The following is a 14,068-nucleotide window of genomic DNA, read 5'->3' on the forward strand; positions in this document are numbered from 1 at the left end:
TTCTTAGAATACTCTTAGTTTAGTAATTTGATCATAGATGTTCTTGTGGTGATGACTTCCAGATTTTGGGGAAATAATAGATGTTGAATTTTAGAAGTTATTGAATTGTCTTTTATTAATGAGTTTAAGTCTTCCGCATTGCTTTATGTTGATATTAAATTGAAATGTTAAGGTTTAGATTGGTCGGTTCGCTCATATAGGAGGGTAAATGTGGGTACCAGTCGCGGCTCGGTTTTGGGTCGTGACAAAAAACGAAGGAATCATATTCATTAAAATATTATTCTATTATAATGTGAGGTAAATAATCTAATATTCACCCTAAACTCTTAGTGATTTGAATATTAATTACAACTTAGTCGTAACAACGAATAATAAACATCTTTTAGATCATAGAGTAGTGATTTAGTAGAAGGAAAAATTCTTTTTACAAAATTAAAAATATTTGCTCTTTTTTGTTCTAAGTCTAAAAATAAAGAAAGGTCTTTCAAAATTAAATTTGATTTTGGTTCATTATCAAATTCATCGTCAAATTCTGTTAATATTGATATATTAAACATATATGTTTTTTGTTTAAATTCTTATTAATCAATATTAGGAAAAAAAGTATGTGATGCTATTTAGTTAACAGGGGATTATGAGACAAAATATTAATTAAAAAATTATTTTGAAGATTTACAAGAAGTTTAATTAAAGACGCAAGAGAATATATCAAGAACAATGTATAAATAATATGAAAATGTTATTTAATTTAAAATCGAAGATATTGCACGTGTAGAGATAAAAAAAAGATTTGATCTAAATGATAATCTTTATGGAATTTTCAAAAAGAATATTAATAGAGAAAGTCGATCACGCGAAATAGAAGAAGTACAAATGATCTGAGAATTTCAAACTCTTCCATAATTTTTCTTAAGAAAAACACGAAATTCAAAACATTACAATTCTCGTATTCACGCTTTCTTAATCGTCAATTGTATCAAACCAATCTACAATCGCTACAACAAAATAAAGAATTTTGCAATAATTATCTAGCAACAATGATATACGTAAATGTTTTTATATTATATTTAGCGACAAAAATAAATATGACTATTTATAATCAATATTTTATATAAGTATAGCTAAAGATTTTAGCAACTCCAAATATAATGACTAACTCAATCACTTTTAAATATTTTTAAATGATATATTTTATTGCTAAAATAATATATTATTATTACTAAATGTCTCTTTTTACTATGGAGAAGTGTTATATAATATCAAAAATAATATGGAATAGATTCATAACTCAAATTTTATTTGTTTAATGTTTAACGGCTCCATAAATTGAAAGAAAAGAAAAAATTAAAGTAGGTTCACATATAGAGTAAAAACACAAGTTGAAACTATTTTACCTTTATTGCAACATCAAATTTTGGATAATTATTCAGACAAAACATCAAATCTTTTGTCATTTTTTCATCAATAATGATATCTTAATTGTACAAATAGAATTACATTTCTTCTTCCAACTCCATTTCAATGCATTTTAAATGACATAAAAGAAATTTGAATTGGGAATTTTGTCGAATATTAAACGATTGGATATTTTGTAATATTAGATATCTTAAATAGAGCAGATACATGTGTTTATGAAAGAACATGATTATTATGAAAAGTCATATATTCATGAAAAAAATATGATTAACAGATTACTATGAAAAAACATCTCTTAAATTCTATAAATATAAGAACTCTCTAAAAATAAAGTAAGAAAAATCTACCGGTATACACAAAGGCTTTGTTATATTCGAAAGAGAATTGCTTGTATTTTCTTCAATATGTATAAGGACAATATCTCTTTAAGAAAAATGATTGTTTACGCCTCAAAATCATTTTTTATACAATTTATACTTCCTATTATTTTTTTATTTTTTTTACATAAATAGAATAATTATCCTTGAGACAAGGACATATTATTAAAAAGTGAGGACATGTGTAAAGAAGAGTCACTATCACAAATTGAAAATTAGAAATGCAAAAGACAAATATATTTAAATTATTGTTGGAACAACCAACGGACGAACACATTCGTGGAGTTCTATAATGGATTTGCATTGAAAATGTGTTAATATATAATACAAGTATTTGACTATGAATATAAATCTAGGTAGAGAGCGAAAGTCAAGAGGGGTGAATTAAAATTCCCTTAAGTAGATTTCCTGCTCTGGTCAATCGACTCACCTGCACGTTAGTAAAACAAATAAATAGTAATATAACTTGCAGTAAGAAAATAACACAGAGTGCTTTTATACTGGTTTGGATCATCGATGTGGTGCCTAGTCCAGTCCCCTTGGGTTACAAGGGTTTCCTTAAGAGCTTGTTGAGAACTTGAGTGTTACAAAATGTTACAATTAAGAGCACGTCTGATATGCAAATCAGACCTTCTTCTCTGACACAACCTCTACATGTATAACCTAAACCCAGATCTTTCTTTTTTTTTTTCTTTACAATTGTTCACTCAAAGGTGTACAGAGTTTTATGAAAGATAAAAGAAGATTACAATATAAGTTCAAGTGAAGTGCATGCCTCACAACTAAGGATAGACGAGGATTATATAGTGATTGAGGACTGCACTTGTTAAGGAATAATCCAAGGGTATTTCAAATCAAGGATCCTGGTTGAGTCCTTGATTTTGGCTGATTGATTCATGTCCATATGAGCTAGCCGATTCCTTCCTTCTTTGGAGATTTTCTGGTGATCTTTATTCTCTTCCTTCTTTTGAAGATATTTATGTGATCTTGATACTTTGCTGATTTTCCTTCTTTAGAGATCTTCATGTAATCTTGATTTTTTTCCTTCTCTTGAAGATATTTGTGTGATCTTAATATTATTCTTTAAGGATCTTCTTGTAGTCTTGATACTTGACTGATTTGATCTTCTATTTTTAGATTACTTTATCCTATTCATACGCTAGGATTGTGATTTCTTCAATTCCGTTGAGTCCTTAAATGATGGCAGCGCTGCTTCAGTGAGGGTAGCTCGTTGCTTTCTTTCTTTGGCGTTCTTCCTTTTTGATTCTCATGCTTGATTTAATACAAATCTTCTTTGATTGAGTTCCAACAATGACAGATTAGTCTTGCAAGATTTGATTTGATTCCTTGAGATCAGATTGATTTGAATGAATCTATCTTTGGTTAGATTGATTTGAGTGAATCAAACTTCTCCTTAATTGATTGTTGCTGATTTGATTCTTGAAGCATCAATCTGTAAGATTTTGTGTATCTAACACAAATACACTAGTCTTGATTTTCCAGCGACATAAGGTAGTTTGTCGTTATACAAAACATTATAAGTTAACAACCTCCCCTTTTTTATAATGACAAAATTTAACTATACGATTTAGTTTAACTTCCCTATTTATCAATTTTCTGACTCCCCCTTTCTGTATGCTTTCATCTTTTTGTATGCTTCCAGTATATTATCTGAATTCTCCCCCTTTGACATAATCAATAAGGAAAACAAAATAGACAAGAACAACTTGACAAGTAGTAGACTAAAGAATTTAATTCAGCATGAAAACTTCACGATATTTGAAGGAAATGAAGTCTTTCTTCAAACAAGGATTTTGTAAAACTATCAGCTAATTAATTTTCGAATCCAACAATCTCAGCAAGAAATCACCATTTTCAATAAGATTACGAATGAAAAAGATGTCTTGTACAGATGCAGAGTTAGACAAACTAATAGCATTGTACAATCAAAGAATATTGGAACGTCTTCAACAGATAAGTTGAGGTCCAATAATTGATGCATCACCAAAAGAAGTTGAGTACCACAACTTCCAACTATTTCACTAGTGCTTTTGCTGTACTTTTTTTTATCACCTGCAAAATCAGCATCTAAAAATTCAGATAAATCAAAATTTCAGAAATGATACCATGGTCCCTTTGAAAACGTTGATTGATCGACTTGCATTGCGATATAGTAAAGGTCCAGTCAATCCTTGATATAGTTTTTCATCAAACACATTTCCTTGATCGATGAAAATTCCATTTTCAAATTGCTTTATTTGTTAGTTGATTTTTCTCGAATTGATCAATTTCTTCTTTCATAGCTTGCATCTATGACTAGTCCATTTATTCGTTGGGATACTAGAGCTTCTGATTCTGTAGTATGAATTTTATCATCCCAAGATAAACTTTCAAGATAGCTTGCGTTTCATCTCAATTCCATGTGGATAGTAATTTTGTCAGCTGGAGTAGTAGACTTCACCTCTGCAAGAGCTGACTCTTCGACAACAGATTCGATTGTTTATGCCCAAAAATGATCAGGTAGATCGCGATCCAACAACATTGTTCTTGCTATATCTTGTAAGGAACGATTATTTCTTTCCACCTCTCCATTTCCTTGAAGTGCTCTAGGTGAAGAGAAATTTTGAGTGAAGCCGTTTGAGCATAAGAGTCTTCAAATGTCGTTCTAATGTAGAGGACTTCTCAGGAGCATGCAAGTTTGTCCAAGATTTTGGTGTCACAACCAATTATCATTATAAGTTGTAGTAAGGCAAGAAAGATTAGATAGATTAAAAACAGTTAAGACATATATATATTTTATCACTTTGATCTCCTCTGATGAATGAAATTCTTTCTGATGTTTGATGTGCAACTTTTTTTATTGATGGAAACTTGAAACCAAGTGTCACATAGTTGACTTATGTTGAGGAGATTGTGCTTGAGTCCTTCAACAAGATATACTTCTACTAGATCACATAAGGGTGATAGTTCCAACTCCAATTTCTTCTCATTTGCATTTTCTCTGAACTGTAAATACCCTGCATTGTTTTTGTTATGAGTTTTAAAATTTTCTTTGTTTCTGCACATATGTCTAGAGCATCCACCTACATTCCCTTTCTGCAGGTTCTTTTGGCCTGCTCCTGCAAAACAAGTAGATTAATTTCTTTTTGGTACCCAAATAGATTTGGGTCCTTGAGGGTTAGGTTTAAAAACTTTTGGTCTCCAAAATCCATTTTCCAGTAGAAAATTTCCTTTAGTTAAAAGATTTGTGACCAATGTCACCACAGGTATAACAAGAGAAATTAATACCAGATTCAATAGTATGATATGAGGAATTAGATGAAGATCTGTTAAATCTTTTGAAACTTTGATTCAAAGATCTTCTCCCGTTGAATGTAGTTCTGTTATATCTGACAGAATTATGACTAGGAGATTTTCTGATATTGTTCAGCTGCAATTTTACTTTTTTCAATTCTTGTGCTAGCAAGTCGACTTCACTTTGACTTGCTTCGAGAAGAATCTGCCAATCTTTCTTTTCTTAAGCAATCTTATTGTATGCGTCGGTTACTTTTTGTAATTCATCGGTAACCATGTCCAAAGAGTCCTTTAAGTTATACAGTCAGAATAGTTAAAAGATCTTACCGCACTTGTTTCACCTAGTGCCATGAAACATATGTTGGCGGTTTCATCATGATCATCTTCAGATGTTTCTTCTTTACTCCAGGCTTCGTCATTTCTTTGATTATTTCTCCTTCTTTGTTCTGGGCAGTTTTGTTTGATATGTCCTTGTTTTTCACAATAGTAGCATCAATCATCATTTCTTTTGAATTCATTGTTGTTGAATTCCTTTTGAGGTCTATGTCTTTTTTGTATAAGCATTTGTTTGACTCCTCTATTTATGAGTGTCATTCCTTCGCTTTGATATTCATCGATTTCATCTCCAATGTCAGATGTCTCGGCCGTAAATTCAAAAATCTTCTTCTTTTCATCCTTATTGTACCTGTTAATGTGATTCTGCTCATAAGCCATTAAATTACCTCAGAGCTCATCATTGTCATGTTATGCAGATCTCCATCTTCAAGAATGACCGCTTTAGTTTTCCAAGTTTTGGGAAGGCTTTGAACAAGCTTATTGACTTGTAACGAGTTTGAGTATACCATTCCAAGATATTTTAGTTCACAAACAATTTTACTTAATCTTGAAAACATGGATTCAACATTTTCATCATCGGACATTTTTAACAACTCGTATTCATTTATGAGTGAGCTGATTCGAGCTTCCTTTACTTTAGTGGTTCTTTCATAGGTTACCTATAGTTTGTCCCACATCTCCAGTTTCGCAAGTTAATATTTTGTCATATTCTGCTTCGCTTACTGCACAATACAATAAATTTATAGCTCTAGCATTAGTTTGAATTACCTCTTGTTGTTCCTTAGTGATATCAAATGATTCTGGATCAAATGGCTTTTCAGTGCCATCTTTTTCAGTTAATCCTGGAATAGGCTTCGGGCCCTTCTTGATTACTATCCATGCTTGATGATCATTTGAAGAGACGAAGATTCTAAATCTGTCTTTCCAGCGAGAGTAATGATGTCCACGTCCATTAAAGTATGGTGGTCCGTGTGAGGAATGTCGGTCTTAAAGTACGCGCCAGGATTTAGATAGTGTGTCATTGGATCTTTGCTCACGTGTGGTTAAACACCGAAGTATTGAGACCTGCTCTGATACCAATTGAAAGTTAAGAGGGGGGGTGAATTAAAATTCCCTTAAGTCGACTTCCTGCTCTGGTCAGTCGACTCACATGCACGTTAGTAAAACAGATAAATAATAATAATAATTTGCAGTAAGAAAATAACACAGAGTATTTTTATACTGGTCCGGATCACCGATGTGGTGCCTAGTCCAGTCCCCTTGGGTTACAAGGGTTTACTTAGGAGCTTGTTGAGAACTTGAGTGTTACAAAATGTTACGATTAAGAGCACGTCTGATATGCAAATCAGACCTTCTTCTCTGACACAAATTCTACATGTATAACCTAAACTCAATTTTTTTTTCTTTACAATTGTTAACTCAAAGGTGTACAGAGTTTTATGAAAGATAATAGAAGATTACAATATAAGTTCAAGTGAAGTGTGTGCCTCACAACTAAGTCTAGACGGGGATTATATAGTGATTGAGGACTCCACTTGTTAAGGAATAACCCAAGGGTATTTCAAATCAAGGATCCTGGTTGAGTCCTTGATTTCGGTTGATTGATTCATGTCCATATGAGCTAGCCGATTCCTTCCTTCTTTGGAGATTTTCTGGTGATCTTTATTCTCTTTCTTCTTTTGAAGATATTTATGTGATCTTGATACTTTGCTGATTTTCCTTCTTTAGAGATCTTCCTGTAATCTTGATTCTTTTCCTTCTCTTGAAGATACTTGTGTGATCTTAATATTATTCCTTAAGGATCTTCTTGTAGTCTTGATACTTGACTGATTTGATCTTCTATTTTTAGATTACTTTATCCTATTCATACGCTAGGATTGTGATTTCTTCAATTCCGCTGAGTCCGTGAATGATGGCAGCGTTGCTTCAGTGAGGGCAGGTCGTTGCTTTCCTTCTTTGGCATTCTTCCTTTTTGATTCTCATGCTTGATTTAATACAAATCTTCTTTGATTGAGTTCCAGCAATGACAGATTTGTCTTGCAAGATTTGATTTCATTCCTTGAGATCGGATTGATTTGAATAAATCTATCTTTGGTTAGATTGATTTGAGTGAATCAAACTTCTCCTTCATTGATTGTTGCTGATTTGATTCTTGAAGCATCAATATGTAAGATTTTGTGTATCTAACACAAATACACTAGTTTTGATTTTCATGTGACATAAGATAGTTTGTCATTGTACAAAACATTATAAGTTAATAGAGAGGTGCTAGTCCATCGAGGCGAAATCAAAATTTTAATATAATAATTGATTTTGACTTTATAATGATGATCTCAAGTGTTAATAACTGAGTTCTAAATGTGATCCTTATATATATTAAAAATTTCACTACATATACCCTACTTGAATAAAATTGTTGGGTTCGGCTGAAAACGTACACACACTTCTACATGATCCATTTATGATTGCAGGAGATACGTTATGAAGAGATTATGCAAAGCGGGGCCTTTTACTCAATAGCAGGCAACACATAAGCCTCGAAATTTGGATGTAAGTTGTAGAGATAAAATTGTGCAATAATAACAACAGAATATTAACTTAGTACTAAGATATGGTAATCAACTAAATAGCAAGATTCACATCAAGATTTTTATGTAGAAACCTTGTATATAAGGAAAAAGACACGGTCTAGAGGAACAACCAATCACTATAATGAAGAGTTTCACGTTGCATAGTCCCAAATAAAATACTCCAAAGATCACACTAAAAAAAAGTCTACCTCACTACGATATTGTTCACTCTCAATTTCTTTAAAAAAAAATACAATGATAGAGGCCCAACCAAAAATACTTGTGTGAGGCTCTATTCATTTTAGGCAAGCAGGTTGCAGCGCGAGTACCCTTTTTTTTTTACTTTTGCTACAATAGAGGAGATTTCCATTGGACTAGTTAAAAAACTTAGATAACACGCCGGGTTTACATAAGAAAAGGTTCACGTAGAGAAAAGAGATTAGCCTGTCATTGCACTAGTAGCGTCTATGAGCCTCCCCACTTTGATTCGTTTGCTTTTCCTTTCTCACTCTGAAAGAAAGAAGAAAGTCTTGCTTTGCCTCCTTCCTTCTTTGCAGTATTGAACAAGCGAGTCATCGATCTGAGGAAAGAACGAGGTCGCCTTTGAAAAAGAAAAGAAACTCGCTAGGCCTTCAGAATAAAGGCGATTCTGTTCATGCTTCAGACGATCTGGCTGCTACTCAGGTCAGAGCCTAAGCTAGTGATGCTTTCGGCTACTATACTTTCGCCATCTAGGCTGCAACATTCGGGATGCTTCGCTTAGCTGCACGACGCTTGTTTTGCTCTCCCACAACCCCGTTTTCACGGTTTAGGCAGCTCATTTTTTACCCCGCGCTACTACGGGAATCACTTTTGCTTTCTTTTCCTCTTGATACTAAGATCTTTCAGTTCGCCTGATTCTCTCTGGCCTGTCCATTGATTCAGCAGCAGTTCAAAAGGTTGCTCCAGAGTTCCCTCCTAGGCTGCAATCAATTCCAAGTAGATCCTCTCTCCCCCTTACTCCACTTCGTTTCGCTCATTTTCTCTTTTCTTCTACCTATAAAAAAAGTTATGAGATTGGTTTTGTGTGAGTTAGTGATCATCAAAATTGTGACATAAATAAGATTGGGGTTCATGCAGTTGGAATGCATGAGACCATTTTTCCCTTTTTTAGGAATTGCTCATATCCAAAGCAGCTTTCACAAGCACCTCACCCCATACAACTAGTTGGCGGGGCTGTTCGCCTTTTGAATCAAACAAAGTAAGTACTAGGGACGTTCAACCAATTGACTGTAAGGAGAGGGACTTCATAGCAACTTTTATTCTAAAGGAAAATTAAAAACCAACGTTTAGTCAATAGGAGACCTACTTCCCTCTTTCCGACCTCATCACTTCAACTCAAGGGAAAACTCATTTCCTAGTCAACGGGCTGAGCGCACCTTTGGTACTTCAAGGACAATAAGCAGGCGCATCACTTATGATAATACTCAGGCTAGGGCACACCCTAAGGAATAAAATCTCGATAGCATAAGGAACTTTTTCACATGAAAGAATCTTTCTTCATCTTTCTCTATGCAATGGGCATCCCAAACATCTCATCGAGCCTAGAATCCAATTTCACTCACTTATTCACTTATGATGATATTTTGAGTTCGCCCTTACTTTGACTTTCTGAGAAGGACTTAAGAGCTAAGTTTCCAAAGGCGAACACCCCCATGTCCTTTACAGTATAGTCATAAAGTGTTTTTCAGAAAAGTAAGGAAGAAGGCATTCGAAAGGCCGACCACTACCACTATCTTATAGGCATTCTGGTGGTAAAATCAACGACTATACGACTCTATACCAACTCATGAGAGATAGCGAAACCAAGCCGCTGTCTATAGGCAAAAGGACGAAAGCCCGATGAAGGCTTATGCTACAGTAAGAAAAAAGTAGGTTGAGGTTATGAAGTCACTTAGTCGTATACTATAAAAGGGAAAGGCGTCGGTACGGAGTCACGTCGGATGTGGATATAGACTAGGCTATAAGGAACAGAGTCTTAAATTATGGAGTCAATTTACCTTCGGGGAATAGAATGGAGCGGACTAATACTCTATTCGACTAGAGGAAAAATCTTTATTAAATAGAATGTCTCCCAAGAGCCGAGGGGACAATTGTCATATTCTCAGTCGGCTGCATAGAATTACATCAGTACATTAGTTAGACGAGCTGGTAGCTAGCTACCCCGATTTACACCAAGTTCTCTTTGTCGGGCATGGAGAAAGCTCCAAGGATTACCTTGGGGTTAGACCACTCTATGGAACCCTTTTTGACGGCTGCTCTGTTTTTGTCGGTATTTTTCTTTCTTCCGGCCAAGACCAATTCCGCCTAAGGTCATGATTGAGTCATGACGAGCTAGACTGATGGCGATCTTTCAAGGACAAAATGCCCTGGATATGAGTATGACTTTAGTGACTCTTCCTCTTTTCTAGGTTTTTTTTTAGTGTTAAAACAATAGATTTTTCATTTTCCAATGAATTGGATCCGCCCCAATTCGACCAATAATGGGATTCTTAGCTAGAGAAAAGTACTGTGACATGGACGCAGCCCAACTCAGTCAGTCGGTTGACCTACCTAACAGATGATGATATTCTCAATCAATTTGATCGAATTTCATTTTTTCTCACTATTCAAAACAGTGGAGCTTTCGATCAAGATCTTCTCGCTTCACCCGTTTGGGCTCTCGCTCGAATCGAAACCTTTATGTGTAGATAGACTTTCGACTCAATCTAATAGCTATCTATCGGGCGCCAATAAAAGAGAAAGTTTTCGCATGGGCTCATCATTTGATGCAGAACCGATGCGAGAGGGAGAAGCAGGGGGGGAGTCAAATTAATCCATGTTCATATATAGGCTTCTCTCGTACGAAATGGGCCACTTTAAATAGGTTCATTGCTCCGGCCCAAAATACGATTAATCCAGCATGGGCTGTACGAGCCTCTCTTTTGTTTCGTCCCTTCAATCAAAGAAGAATCCATGCCCAAGGCTAGTGCCAGCGCATATCAAAGTCTTCCCTGCATACCTAACATCCACTCCTTCTATTCGAGTGCCTTACGACGCCTTTAACAATGAGAGAAGGCGATACCGAAGAGAATAACTCAAGGGCATTGGCTACTCCATCAACTCAATTTCGTTGCATAAGTTAAGCGCAAACCAAGGGTTTACACGCAACTTCTGTGTAAGACCCCAAAAATGACTTAGGTGAAGCTAGAGCCTAACATGGTTGTCGTGACGGTCTAAGGTTCTAAAATGGTTTATAATGTGGGTTTGAGGCAGTGTCTAAGAGTTTAGGTGCATTGGAAGTCAAATGTCAAGGGACGACCAAGATGTTTGACGACTAAGTGACCTATGTGCTTCATATGTATTTTTATGTGTTTATATGTGATTCATGAGTTTATAAGGTTCTTAACTGAGTTATTATAGTGTATGTAGGCAGTGTTTCAAGTTTCATGAAGTTTGGAGGTCAAACGTCCGATAATGTCCATAACGTTTGAAAGGCTTGCCTTGAGACGACCTTGTTGTGTCTATGCATGTTTCATCGAGATTTACGTGTTAGTTTTGGATGAAATCCTAAACTTGTATACGATAATTTTTGGTTTGGAAACGTCCAGGTACGACTCCACATAGGACCCAAAAGGGGCCCTAAAGGAGGACCCTACTTGGAGCTCAACACTGCCAGGCAGTGACAATCCACTTGCCTAAACGACTGCCAGTCGACCAGGCGTCGGCCCGTCGATGGAGCCACTTGGCCTGTAGGTTGAAGAGTTGCAGGTGCAACCCATGAGACCCCATCGACGGGGCGTGGGTGAGACCACAGTCCGTTGATGTGGGCGTCGATAGTGCTGCCTCTTTTCTTGCCAGCTTTCTGTTAAGTTGAGGGGTGAAGTTGTAAATTCACCCCAAGTCTTATAAAGTGTGAGGACGGTTGTTTTGAGTCTTTATGGTTATTTTAAGAGTATATAAGTCATTAAACTCTCGTTATAACCCTAACACCTTAATCAAAACACATTCCCTCCAAACGTTCCTCCAAAAACCTCCTGACGAGTTCAAGGTGAAGATGGAGATTGAAGATGGTTATTCAATGGAGTTTCTTCTTCAATCTTCATTGGGTTCTTCAAATAAGTTGCGAGAGTTCTTCATCTAAGTCTTGATATCACCTTAGAGCAAATTTCAAAGATGATTTTCAAAGTTTTCAAAAAGATGAAAAGTCCAATTTCTACTCTAAGTCTTGGGTTCTTGCATAAATGGTTTTCAAACGTTAAGATATGATATTATTGATGTTTAATTGTGTTTTTCAATGAAATTATCCATGAACCCTTGATCTTCACAAGTCTCTCAATTTGACTAAAATATGGGTTATGTGATCATGCTTTGATATTATTGAATTCGTGTGTAGATTGTTATGAGCTTTTGATTCATGTATAGATTATGGTTAATTGTTTTATAGTCTGTTTCAATTTGATCAATTGAATATTGTAAATTCTTAGATCTGCTGAATATTAGGCTTATTGAATTGATGCTGACTTAAGGTTTATGAGTTTTAATGTAGTTTCATATAGGCTTTTGATTGATGTAATGATTATAGTAAAATAGATATCTACGTTACATTAGATTCATGAATGTATATTAATTTGACCTAGTTTCATGAATATTGTTATAATTATGTTGAATTGTTGGTTATGGCCATGGGTAAGGGCCTTGTGATGTCGAATTGGATGATTTAGCTTTGAAATCGAAGTGGTAAGATGGAACAGGGGTATGCTGCCCTAATTTCTTTTTTTCTATGTTAATTAGCTTAAATTATGTTGTGATTGGTATGATCCACTTATGGTGGCGGTGCTATGTGAATTGATTTGGCTTTGTCGGCGTTACTTTATGCAATATGATGATAATGGCCTTGTCGACACTACTTGACGTATTATGATGATTTGTATAGTTGAATTATGTGAAGTATGAGCATATGTATCTACATGTGAAGTATGTGAAAGTATGTGTTCTTTCTATGTATTTTAGGAAATCATGTAGACTATGACTATGTTCTTATATATGTAGTCTTAGATGTTCATACATGATTGTTCCTACTTGAATATATGAGTTGTGATGGTTACATTGATGATTAAAAGAATGATGTGCTATATGTGATAAAGTAAAAAATGTTGAGTCTTGTTTTAGTAGACTTGTGTCCCTTACTTGATACATGTATGAATGATATGTGAATATGTGATATCTTGACTTAGGATGCTTAAGTCTCTTAGTCTTGAGTGTATGAATAATATGTGACCTTAAATGAAGTTAAGAGGGTCTTTATGTGAAACCTTGAACCTAGTGATAAAGTTATAAATATTGAAGTCGAAAGTCGTAATGGTATCCTTTAAGTAAATGAATGATGGACTTAAGGTTGATTGGCTGGAACGACATAATATAAAACCTTAGGAAAGTCATCATGAGCTTCTTGTCACCATTGGAAGGTAGCCCTAAGAGGACCTCTTTGGTAGGGTAAATGTGATTAGGTTATGCACTAGATATGGAACCCAATTGTATAAACCTTTAATGTGAATTACTCTATGAGAACGAAGGCTAGCACCGAGTGAGTATGGTAAGGGAAGTAGTTCTAGTTAAGAATGAGACTAGAATACAAAGCATGCCCTTCATACTCCTTAACCAAGTGCCTACATGTGATGTGTCCAAGTTCTACCATTGGCAAGTAGAACACCCTCATCGGAGTAGGTTAGAACTCCGGATTCCATGTCTAGCTATCATGGTCTATGTCGGTTATTGTCTATTCTCATCATATGGGATGCCTACTAGCAATAAAAAATTTCTATGAAGTTTAGGTGGTGTTATGTGACACTATCTAGACATTACACAATAGGCTTTGAAGGTGTCAGTTGGAGTCCCTAGGTCTTGTCCAAGACCATTACTTGAATGTCCTTTATGTGATGAATGAGTCTTAAATGAACTATTAAATGTAATGACTTAAGTTAAAAAAGTATGTTAAAATGAATAAGTACTTATCTAGAGTAGTTAAGGGTTGTCTAGTTAAGGCATGAAGGGGGC

The sequence above is a fragment of the Solanum pennellii genome, chromosome 8 (assembly GCF_001406875.1).
Source record: "Solanum pennellii chromosome 8, SPENNV200".
NCBI lineage: Eukaryota > Viridiplantae > Streptophyta > Magnoliopsida > Solanales > Solanaceae > Solanum > Solanum pennellii.